The 12,098-nt window shown below is 40.6% G+C and overlaps 2 long non-coding RNA genes across 2 annotated transcripts in view; one reads left to right on the forward strand and one right to left on the reverse strand.

Moving 5' to 3' along the window:
* Window positions 1-279, reverse strand: part of LOC132541357 (uncharacterized) — a 62,143-nt gene extending 61,864 nt beyond the window's left edge. The window contains exon 1 of the long non-coding RNA XR_009552561.1: window positions 103-279. This is a non-coding gene — a long non-coding RNA (uncharacterized LOC132541357). The remainder of the gene's footprint in view (window positions 1-102) is intronic.
* The window catches only part of LOC132541358 (uncharacterized), a 400,798-nt gene that overhangs the window by 25,942 nt on the left and 362,758 nt on the right, over window positions 1-12,098 (forward strand). The gene's annotated exons all lie outside the window — the stretch shown is intronic.

A 12,098-nucleotide genomic window follows, 5' to 3' on the forward strand; every position in this document is an offset into this window, starting at 1 on the left:
ACTTCCCAACTTCTCAGTATCCCCCATACCCACAATGGACTGCCCTCTTGCCCTGGGCTGAACTCCACCTGGGGAAACCCTGCTCCCCTTCCCAGGACTCACCAGTTAAAAGCAGCTCAGGTCTCAGCACCTCAGGACAGGAGTGGATGAGGATGGAGAGCCTCTGGCTACAGGTCCTTTTATGCTGCCCTTGGCTCTGCCCCTGTGTGTGAGACAGGGCCTGAGCATGAGAGGTCCAGCCTCACCTCCTGCCACCCACATGGTCTTATGACAAGTGATGACCTGTAGCTCTACCCCACCTCCCTCCAGGAAGCTCAACATCCAATGGGGATATGACCACTTAGAAATGAGGATGCCAGGAATTCCTGCTATCAGCTCCCATCATAGCATGCTGAGTGGTGCTGAGCTTCCTGTTCTTTGTCTTTGAGCTTGGTTCTCAAGTCCCCCTTCTCCTCCTCCTCCTGTAAATCCTCCTCCTCTGTCTCCATTTTCTTCTCCTCCCTCTCCCCTTCTCTTTCTTCTTCCTCTTCCTCCTCCTTCTTCTCCTGCACTGTCAATTCTTCAAGCCACTTCATTAAAAGAAAGATGTATACATCTGTCTCTCTTATGTTCAAGTGACTTTACCTTGGAGGTTGAGTCCCTCTGTGTGTACAGGTGTGTCTATGTCTGTTTCTAAGCATGGTCTCTGTATTGGGACATATTGTGTAAGTTCAAATAATAGAGCAGTTCTGCCTCTTAGAAAATCTACAGCCTGGAGAAGTTACTTAGGAGTTAGGTCTGTTGCTCTGGAGTCAACACCCTGAGGATGACATATAACTTTGCCTCTATTTTCATAAATAGGTATAAATTATTAAATTTCTCTGCCTCAATTTTCTTACCTATGAAAAAGTGATTTTAACATTTTAATAGCCTCTACTTGATGAGTTTGTAGCATTAAATGAGATGACATACTAAAAGCTCATAGATCATTGTCTCCTACATTTCTTGCACACCACATGGAATTATCATCAGAATTATTATTTTCCTTAATCACCTTCTACCTGAGTCCTGTGGCAATCAAGGGAATGCTTTTCCCAAGTAGGAAGCCGGTGATTGCATAAGACCACAGAGCCTATGAATAGCATTTCCATAAAATCTAGGCCCTGGGCACCAGTCTTGTAGCACACGGACTTATATTATGAGGTCACATCACCCATCAGAGACAAGATTACTGTATGTGACTCTGTTTTCCAGACTCTTGCAAAGGGACTATACAAGGGGGTGATAAGGATGTTAGTTGCCTTTTTAAATTTTTTAATTTATTTTCCCTTTTGTTGCCTTTGTTGTTTTTTATTCTTGTAGTAGTTATTATTGTTGTTATTGATGTCATTTTTAGATAGGGCAGAGAGAAATGGAGAGAGGAGAAGACAGAGAGGGGAAGAGAATGATAGACACCTGCAGACCGGCTTCACTACCTGTGAAGTGACTCCCCTGCAGCCTGAGGTCCAGAGTTCTTTCCCTGGTATTGTATACTCCAGAGTGAAATTTGGACTCTCTCTCCTCCTTCTCCTTCTTCTCTCTCTCATAAAAAGTAAGTAAATATTTAAAAATTAAGTTAATGGTATGTCTTAAGCACCTAAATTAGTGACAAAGAAAAATATAGTTCAATAAAATTTGAATTTAAATTATTCCAAGTAAGCATTATGTTAGTTTAATTATAAAGAAATGTCAATTTAAGAGTAAAGTATATAAAACATGCAGAAAGGAAAATAGAATATATAAAATAGTAACTATCCCAGGTTAGAGGAAATATATGCCAAAGTAGTTTCAATTATATTCATAATATTGTCTTAATTATTTTTCCATTGGGTCTTTTATTTGTTGGAGGGAGAGTTATGGAGAGAAAGAGACAGAGGGTAAGAGAAACACCTGCAGCACTGCTCTAGCTCTTGGGAAAGGATCTATGTGCAGAGTGACATGTGTGTTCTACCAATTGCTCTGCCACCTGGCCCCTTAATGTCTTAATTTTCGACTTGACTGGAGGATAGGTACACAGACATTCATATACTATATCCTTACTATGTATCTATGTAAGATACCTTATTAAAAAATTAATACACTTAGAATCATTCATGATAGCAAATTATGAGGAGGAGGTGAAAGAGATCAGGGTACATATTCCAGAGAACAAAAGCAGGTTAATTAGGAGAACCTGAGAGGTGACCACCTCAGAGATTCAGAATGGTGTTATACCTTACAAACTGAGGACTTTTATGAATCAAAAACAATGGGAGGAAACACTTGTGCATATGGGAAAGCTATGGGAAGATTGTGGGAAAGACATGGAAAGAAGTTGTTACAGGAAAGACAATAGGAAAAACATTCTTTCCCTTGTTTTGCAAAACATTTTACTTTAATCTACTCATATCTATTGCTTTATAATTTTTCTTATGGTTTATGTAACTATTTTTATGAGAGCATTATGAGAGAATTAGAGACTAGAACACTACTTAGTTATAGCATGTGTCAGACCAGGGATTGAACCTGGAGCCTGTGGAGCTTCAAGTATATAGGCCATGTGATTTTAATATTTAAATAGCCTCCACTTGATGAATTTGTAGCATTAAATGAAATGACATACTGGAAGCTCATAGATCATTGATTCTGGATCCAGACTGATCTTGGGCTGGTCATACAGAAGAGGCATCACTCACTTAGACAAAGGGGAAAAGCTAATATGGCTGTTAGAGGACATTAGCCATGTGTTTCTGCTGTCTGTTTGCATTCAATACTGGAAGAGAGTATGCCCCAATCTCCACACGAGGGTCAGAAAAGACATTTAGAAAGTTGGAGCAAAGTGAAAAAAAAAATCAGAGGGAATCAGATAGAAGGCCTGTGCTTCCTGCTATTGTATTTTGCTAAATTTAAAAATGGGAAGTAAACAAATATACCACTAGTTCAAGTGTGGCATTGTGACTGTATCTGAGTGGATAGACTAATTTCTGAACTTAGACCACATCTGGGTTACAATGACAGTGATATATTTCCATTAGTTAGAAGGAGCTTTAATGTCAGTAGACCTTTCCAAAGCCAATATTTAGATAATAGAGATCATGCCATTGAGTCCAATTTTAAGGACACTAGCATAAAACAAAGTAGTTAAATAGGTAACATATTTTATAAGCTAAGTTTTCAGGGGTTATACAAACAGAGAGCATTTCATAAAGAAATGCTTAGGGGGGCCAGGCGATGGTGTACCTGGTTAAACACACACATTACGGTGACGGGGACCCGAGTTCAAGCCGGTCCCCACCTGCAGAGGGAAAGCTTCACTAGTGGTGAAGCAGGGCTGCAAGTGTCTCTCTGTCTCTTTATCTACCTCCCCCTTCTCGATTTCTCTGTCTCTTTTCAATAATAAATGAAAAATAGTTTTTATAAAAAAGAGAAATACTTAGGTGACTAGACAGCTTCATAGAATATTGATTGATGTCAGAGGTAGAACTTCCAGTTGGGCAAAAGGTTCAGATGGTGGAAGATAATGGGTCAGTTTTATATAGATAAAATAGTAAGTTATAGGCTAGTTGTTGTAGTAGTTTAGCAGAACTGTCTTAGTATTAGTAGTAAATTTAAGCAGCAATCATAATATAAACAGAGAAAGTAATTATAAAATAGCAATAGAAAATGCCAATGTTGTAGCTACTAACTATGAATAAATTATGTTATTTCCAGATAGAAAGGTACAAAGTTATGATAGTTCAATACCTGGTTTGATGAAACTGATTTGTTCATTATGGTGGGACCATGGGGCTTCATAGGGCAGTAGCCTCAGAAATGAAGTTGGAAAACATTTCCATGCTGCAGGTTGCTCCAGGTCTCCCACCCCTCTCCCCTGGCCAGTAGAAGTGAAGGTCAGAGAAGTCCTCTGGGGGTCCTGGGGTAGCTCTGTGTGCAGAGGGCAACGTGCTCAGGGAGACAAGCAGTCAGCCCTGAGAAAGCCTCAGTGGGTCAACTCATTTATTGAAAGAAAAGGCAGGCAAATATACCCATAACTCAGGGGGAAGGCTGAGGTAACCATTAACCCAAACACAGAGTAACACAATGCATAGTCACATTTTGACCTACAGACTGATCACAAGTAAAAGGTTACCATACAAAGTTTAGTCACAAGCTTTACAATGAACATTTTTCCGGAGGTAGATTATAGGCACTTTAGGGCAGCAGTGGGGGAAAGGGAGGCAGCTGAGCAATCAGGATGTTTGCTGGTGGTTTATAACTTAACCATACATACTAATCCATAGCTTTAAATTAAAGAAGGAAAGGGGGTAGGTGGTATGTGTAAAAAGGCGCCCATGTCCAGAGGTCCAGCCGTCATAAATTCTAGAGGTCAGAGGGGACCTGCTAAATCTCAACCCATGGGTGGGGGGAGGGCCTGGAGTCAGACACACTTAGACCTCATGGAAACTACAGCCTGGACTTTCCGGGACAGTGGTCCCAGCACCCAACATCATGCAGCCTTAAAATGCATTATATTAAAGGCATGTCCCTTATTCTGTAGCTGAACAATGTTCACAGATATAGTATCAAGCGCATACATGTGGCACAGGGGTCTTGTTTGGGAAAATTGTGTAGGAGATTAATACAGTTAGAGGATGAAAGAGGCTAAGTTTGTGAAGAGGTTGGTATAAGGACAGTGTTTACTACCAAATACAGCTGGAAGTAAACTGATCACAGAAATGTGGGTAGGAAGAGTGTATTTTCCAAACATTGACTTCCCTTTGCTTGCTTTGGTTTATTTACTTACATTGTTTTCTTTTTATCTTTTATATGTTGGGGAGGTAGTTAGTGTGCACAAGAATGTTTTGATGGTTAAAAGCAGGAAAATATATGCCAAAGAGAGAACAAGGAAGGACTAAGTTAAAGTCTTGAAGGTAGACTGAAACTCAAAAATGTAGTCTCTTTCTCTCTCTCGATCTGTGTGTGTGTGTGTGTGTGTGTGTGTGTGTGTAATGACTAAGGAACAGCTTTCTCAGCAACAAAAGGAAATAAATTAATCCAAGATGAAGAGATGATATCTTGTCTTTCTCCACTGCTCATCAGCATTTAGGCCTGAGTGCCCCTCTGTTCAAGGGCACCACCCGCAGAGGATAGTTCAGAGAAGAGCAATGGAAGCCCACGAAGAATAAAAGAGTCCTTATAGGCAAATGGAGAGCCAATTACTCATTTTATTAATTTGCATCAGTCAAATCACACTTTCATGGGACACTGATCAGTAATAGCAGATGTGAGAATAGTCACAAAAGTGGTCTCCAGACCAGTGGATGGGCATTAAGAAAGGATCTGAGCTTCTGACTCCAAGAGTAACTGCTGTCTTCACAGATCAGAGTCTCCTCAAAGTCATTGCAGGCCCCATGGAAAGTGTAGGTGACAGGTGATGTCCTGAGCAGGTGGAGACCCACTTTATATTTTTCTTAAATCTGGGTGTCTTTCAACAGCAGCCTCCAGAGGACTGAGTGCTCCCCCCTCCACAGCAGCTGGAGCCCCCTCCACAGTGGCTGGAGCCCCCTCCACAGCTGCTGGAACCCCCTCCACAGCAGCTGGAGCCCCCTCCACAGCTGCTGGAGCCCCCTCCACAGCAGCTGGAGCCCCCTGAGGAATGGCTGCAGCAGCCAGAGCTCTGCCTGTGGCGGTGGGACCTGCGGGGCCTGTGGTGGCTCAGGCAGCAGCCCCCACCCCCAGAGCTGCAGCAGCCCCCACCCCCAGAGCTACAGCAGCCCCCACCCCCAGAGCTGCAGCAGGAGGACACTGGAGGACATTTGGGGGGACACTTTGGTAGACACTTGGGTGTCTGACACTTAGGAGGGCACTTGGGGGTGCACTTGGGAGGGGGCTGGCACTGCTGCTGGCTCTGCTGGCAGGACATGCTGGAGGGTAGCCTTCAGGAGCTGAGGGAAGAAAAAGTTATAATGAAGTCCAGCACATGAGACCCCTGCCTTTCCTGCTCTTAGTACCACTTCTTGTACCTGTATTATGAATGTCTTAAGATTAGGCACAACAGAATCATTTCTGATATTTCTATTCTTCTCATTGGTTTGCTATATGTAGTCTTGTTTCTATTTCATTTGAGTTTGTAAACAATAACATTTCCAGATATATTGCTAGCATTGCCTGAGTGCTAGTAAAGACCAGACCAGAATCTGGCTATTGTCATTATTTCATCTCTTCAAAAGAACCCTGAAAATGCCCTATACTTAGACCATTTAAAAACAAAAAGTTGGTAGTCAGCGGGTTAAGTGCACGTGGTACAAAATACAAGGACTGGCATAAGGATCCCGATTCGAGCCCTCTGCTCCTCACGTGCAGGGGAGTCGCTTCACAGGCAGTGAAATAGGTCTGCAGGTGTCTATCTTTCTCTCCCCTCTCTGTCTTCCCCTACTCTTTCCATTTTCTCTCAACAATATTAATAATAACTACAACAACAATAAAATAAAATTTAAAAACCAAGGACAACAAAAGGAAAAATTAATTAATTAATTAATTTAATTAAAAACAAAAACTCTCTCTTAGGATAAAGCCTATCCCTTGTCATTTGCATAAAATATAAGGCACTTTGATTTTTCTGAATATAAACATTTACTTCTGCTAAAGAACTTGGACAGAGTCTTTATTCCAGAACCTCCATATAAAAAGGAAACAACTGGAACTTAACAGGTTGTATTCACTGGACTTGTAGTGGCTGGATTCAGATTCCTGAGTGCTGTTTATTGGATTGGCAGTGCCTTCCCTGCATCCTGTTCCCACCTAGTGCTGTGTAACTCTAACTCCTGCCTCCAGGCCTCCAGCCACATCATAGTCCAGTATCTGGGATTATTCCCTCCACTGAGCTTCTGATTTCTCACTTTGGGCCTCTTGTCAGAATCTGAATGGAACTTAGGTCGTACTCATAATTTATTTTTATTTTGCTGCCACTAGAGTTGTCACTGAGGACTGGTGTCTGCATGATACTCCTGGCAGCCATTTTTTTTTCCTTTTGTGTTCAAGACAGATATTGAGAGGGAAGGAGATAGAGAGAGGGAGGAAGAAAGAGAGACACCTGCAGCACTGCTCCGCCACTCATGAACCTTCCTACAGGTCCTTGAGCATGGTAATGTGTGTGCACCACTACCCAGCCCTTTCTCTCTTCCTTTTGTAACAATATTCTCTACATACCTCTACAGCTAGGGGTAAACTATATGTACAAATTATATACCCACTACATAGCCCATTCCAGCTCCACTGTTTTCATTCTGTAAACACACTAGCAAAGGAAAACAATTGGGTTTCTCCACACTTTTGTCATCTAACACCCAAATCTCCTCAATTGTTTCTTGTATCCTTGCTTATTCCATCCCACCCCACCCCCCTACTCCTTTGGTTCCTTATTTTTCCTGTCCAAATGCCAGCCACAAGACTTTGCCCCACCTGCCCTCCCATTCTGGACTCAACTCTAAGGGAGCCCTGCTTCCCTTCCCAGTACTCACCAGGTACAAGCAGCTCAGGTCTTAGCACCTCAGGAGAGGAGTGGATGTGGATGGAGAGGCTCTGGCCACAGGCTCTTTTATGCTGTCCTTGGCTCTGCCCCTGTGTGTGAGACAGAGCCTCGGCATGAGAGGTCCAGCTTCACCGTCAGTCTTCACATGGTCCTATGATGAGTGGTAAAGAGCACTTCCTCCCAGGTCCCTCCTCGGGACTCTGTGGAGTCCTGTGGTGGGTGGTAATTAACATGGCTATTCTAGGAATCTTTGGCTGCCTAATTCTTCATAGCTTATTTCCTATTCTTGTGTTCATATGTATAGACCTTTCTCACTTATCTTCTTTTCCCTTCCACCATAGATGTTCTTTATTTATCTTAACTTTTGGGTCTAGATGACTTGATGTGAAAAAAAAATATCTACAGTCTTAATTTTTTACTGCTGTTGTTTTTTAGGTGATGGTAGTGGGGTGTGTGTGTGTGTGTGTGTGTGTGTGTGTGTGTGTGTGTGTGTGTGTGTCACAGTGATTAACAAAGAGGCCTTGGATTCTTAGCAAAGTTTTTGACCTGTTTGACCCTCAGCATTCTGTGTTTTTTTTAAAACATGAAAATAATAAAAATGCCTTCCTTAGATGTTATACAAATTAAGATTTGAAAAGGAAAAAAATCACACTAGAGTGTGTATAGCACAGGGCAACATTATTCAGGAAATAGATAGAGATAGGCAAATACACAAGAAAAAAAAAGGAGAGAAAGAGAGAGCAAACATTTTTTAAACTAAACATTGGGAATTCTCTTAAGTCACAGATAGCTTTTTTAAAACAGGTTTTTTATTTATTTTTTAAATTTTAATTATTTATTTATGTATATTAGATAAAGACAGAGAGAAATTAAGAAGGGTGGGGGTGATAGTGAGAGAAAGAAAAAGTAGACCTGCAGCTCTACTTCACCACTTGTGAAGCTTTCCCCCTGCAGATGGGGACCAGGAGCTTGAACCCAGGTCCTTGGCACTGTAATGTGTGCACTTAGCCAGGTGCATCACCACCTGGCCCCATGGATAGCTTTTTTAAAATAGCTAGGCCTTATTAAAACTAAATTTTATATTTCCCTTCTAATATTTTTTTTTCTTACCATGGTTACTGCTGGGCCTTGGTGCCAGCACTATGAGTCCACTGCTCCTAGCAGCCATCCCTCCCAACTTTTTTCTAACTTATTTTAACTAGAAAGGGCAGAGAAAAATTGAGAGGGGAGGGGAGCTAGAGAGAGGGAGAGAAAGACAGATACCTGCAAACCTGCTTCACTGCTCATGAAGCATCCCCCGCCCCTGCATGTGGAAGGGGGGGGGTCTTACCCAGGCTCTTGTGCTTTGTAATAAGTGCACTTAGCCAGGTGTGCCAGCACCAGGCCCTCACATTTCCCTGCTATATAACTTAATAGGCTTGGTTTTATGAAGGTAGATATAGAGCAGGTATAAGGAATGAATATTAAACATAGTCATAATGTCCTCAATTAAAGTATAAAAAGTGTGTGCAATTTCCTCAAGATGGGGTAAAATAGGAATAGGGAGGGTAAAGAGAAGAGAACAGTCAGAGAGGTGGCCTGTCTCTGTTACCTCAAATGGGGTAGCTGGCATAATTCTGAATAGATATGTTCATTATTCAATGTAAAATTTCTTGCATTTTTCTCATGTGCAAAAAATGACTGGAAATCCTAAAGATGAAAACACATCTGAGTAAATGATTGTATTCAAAATTAGACACCATGTCAAAATATTATTGAAAGGTCTTAGTCAATTGACAGAAGAATATATTAGTGAATTGAACTGCAGATCAGAGATATTTAAAAATGTAAGAGATAGCAGATAATGTGCTGAATGATATCAAAATTCCATGTGTTTGGTGTTTCCAAAGGAGACTCACCATAAATTAGAAGACATAATGTGTTTTAATAGGATGGCAATTGTATTTGCAGATTTAATGGAAACTATTGATTCATAGGACCAAGAAGCTATACACATAAACAGAATAAAGACTAAGATATTTAGCAAGTGGTGAAGCATTGCCGAAGGAAGATATAAATTAGTCCTGGAAAATGGATGGAAAAGACATAAATTCTGAGAAATGGTGCCAGGGAAAAATTCATCAAAGAAATCTTATATGAGATAGACTTTAAAAGGTAATAGGATTCAACTTGTGGAGACAGTGAGGTGGGAGGAGGGCTTGAAATGGAAAAGAAGCAACTAGAGAATCTTTTAAATTTATTTTATTAGTGATTTAGTATTGATAAACAAAATTATAAGATAACAGGGATATAATTCCACACCAGTCTTACCACCAGAGTTCTATGCTCCCATTATTTCCATTGGAAACTATAGAAGTTCTCCCAAGGTCGCAGATATGGGTTGACCATTATTACTATAACTATGGCTATTTACACATACACACACACACACACACAGTTTTTTTTCTATAATCTTGCCTTTCTTCATTTATAAGTTATATTTACACTTATTACTACTTCCAAATGTCCTTCCTTCTTTCTCTTCTCTCTCTGGGTCCTGATAGGAGAAGCAGAAGAGTTCTCTGTGGATTGTGAGTGACTCAACTCAATTGGAATGGTGACCATGTATGACAAGTGTGGAGGAACAGTGATGCACAGCCAGTCTAAAATGAAGACTGGACAAAATATGGAGATTATTGCCAAGGTTTTATTATTTCTTGGGTTATATTGACATGGACGGAAATTTCTCTGAAGTTGTTAGTAGAATTTTATGATTGTTATTTGTATACATGCTGTTTTAGCAGAGTAAGAACAGTCACACTAGTGCTGATTCCTAACATTACAGGGAATTGACAGGGAGTGGTGTGGAGGTCCCTGGAAAAGAGGGCAATATCTGTAGGAAATGAAATGAGAAAATACCACTGGTTATAATCCCAAGTGTGTTGCCCATGCTTCAGTCATGGTTTCTAAACCAAGAGTTCTCTGAAAACTGATCATCTAGTCTGACTATTGACGACACTAAATTTATAGCAATAACTTGAACTTATAGTGAGACCTCTTTATTTGACAGTAAATATTCATATTCATACATTACTGTTGTAGAAATATTTTGATCTCCCCGAGTGGCAGATCCTCTGAACCCATGGGTTATGGAGAATCTGGACTTCACCTTGTGCTATCTAAAATATGGTAGACTACATTGCTTAAATTCCATGGCTCTGGAATTAACCATGGCCAACTCTGAAATGTAGCATGACTCATAAGTTCTAATCACCCTACTACTTTTTTTTTCAAAGTGTATTTGTAATTGTTGTCTTTAATATTTATATCCTTGTGTATTGAAAAGACTACCAAATTTTAATATTTTTCAGAAATACCAAAGTATCTTTATAATAGCTACGTTCATTAGAAGACCCAAAGTTGTTCAAACTGTCTATCCAAATTCTCAGAGTTATTTTTCTGAAAGGACCCAATAATGAATAGAAAGGATAATATAAGGAAAAATAAGAAGCATTTATAGTGACTTGTAAGTTAGACCTCCAGGCTGGCTTTGCCTGTGCTTTTATTTTATAATAATGAGTCTTTCAATGTGTTTTGTTTTGTTTTGTTTACCAGGGCTTTGACACTTTGGGTTGACTTTTTCACATATATACAGAGGGACAGAGGCAGAGACAGGAAGAAAAAACACCACAACATCAAGCTTCCTCCAATGGTAAGAGGGCTTGACTAGAATTTGCGTCGCACACATGACAAAGTGTTGTGCTATCCAAGTGAGCTATTTTGTTCACTGGACCAAATTATTTATTGTCATGGGAAGGAACATGTTGGGGATGGAACAAGAAGATAGATTCCACAGTTGCATTAGGAATGATTTAAGGACAAGGCATAGGCTTTGTTCTCTAACTCTGTGCCACTTTTTTAATTGCCACCAGAATTATTTAATTACCACTGGGGTTTAGTGCATAATAAGAAATCCTGGTAATCAATTCTCTCTCTCTCTCCCTTTCTCTCTCTCCTTCTCTCCCTCATTCTTTCTTTTGATAAAGACAGAAAGAAATTGAGAGGAAAGAGAGAGATAGACACCTGTAGTATTGCTCCACCACTTTTGAAGCTTCACCCTGTGGCTAGAGTCAGGGAAATTGAAGTCGGGTCCTCAGCTGGACTCACAATCTCCCAAACCACTCAAAGCCTCTTGATGAGAGAGGCAAGGTAGATTCCATCCTGAGTCTACTTCCCCACCCCTAAAGGGAGCATATGACAACCTGGAGAGGTATTTAGCCATGCCAGTTGAGGGTGGTGATTATGTCTGATACTGTCATCTAGGGGGTAAAACCAGGGATACAGGTAAACACCTTACAATGCACTGGACAGACAAAGTCTATGACAAAGACTAATCCAGTTGAAAATGTCATCAGTGATGAGAATGAAAGAATCTGCTTGATACATAAGACTTTGAATATAGTCACTGGAAACAACTCCTGAATTTCTGAAGGTACAGAGCAAACCTCTGTAGAACACAAATGAGATGCTGTGGAAATAACTGATCAATTAAAAGATTGCTCAATGCAATCTTCTGAACCAGGCTGGGTCACGTCAAAAAATCTTTCCATGA

Source organism: Erinaceus europaeus, chromosome 11 (assembly GCF_950295315.1).
Source record: "Erinaceus europaeus chromosome 11, mEriEur2.1, whole genome shotgun sequence".
Lineage (NCBI taxonomy): Eukaryota > Metazoa > Chordata > Mammalia > Eulipotyphla > Erinaceidae > Erinaceus > Erinaceus europaeus.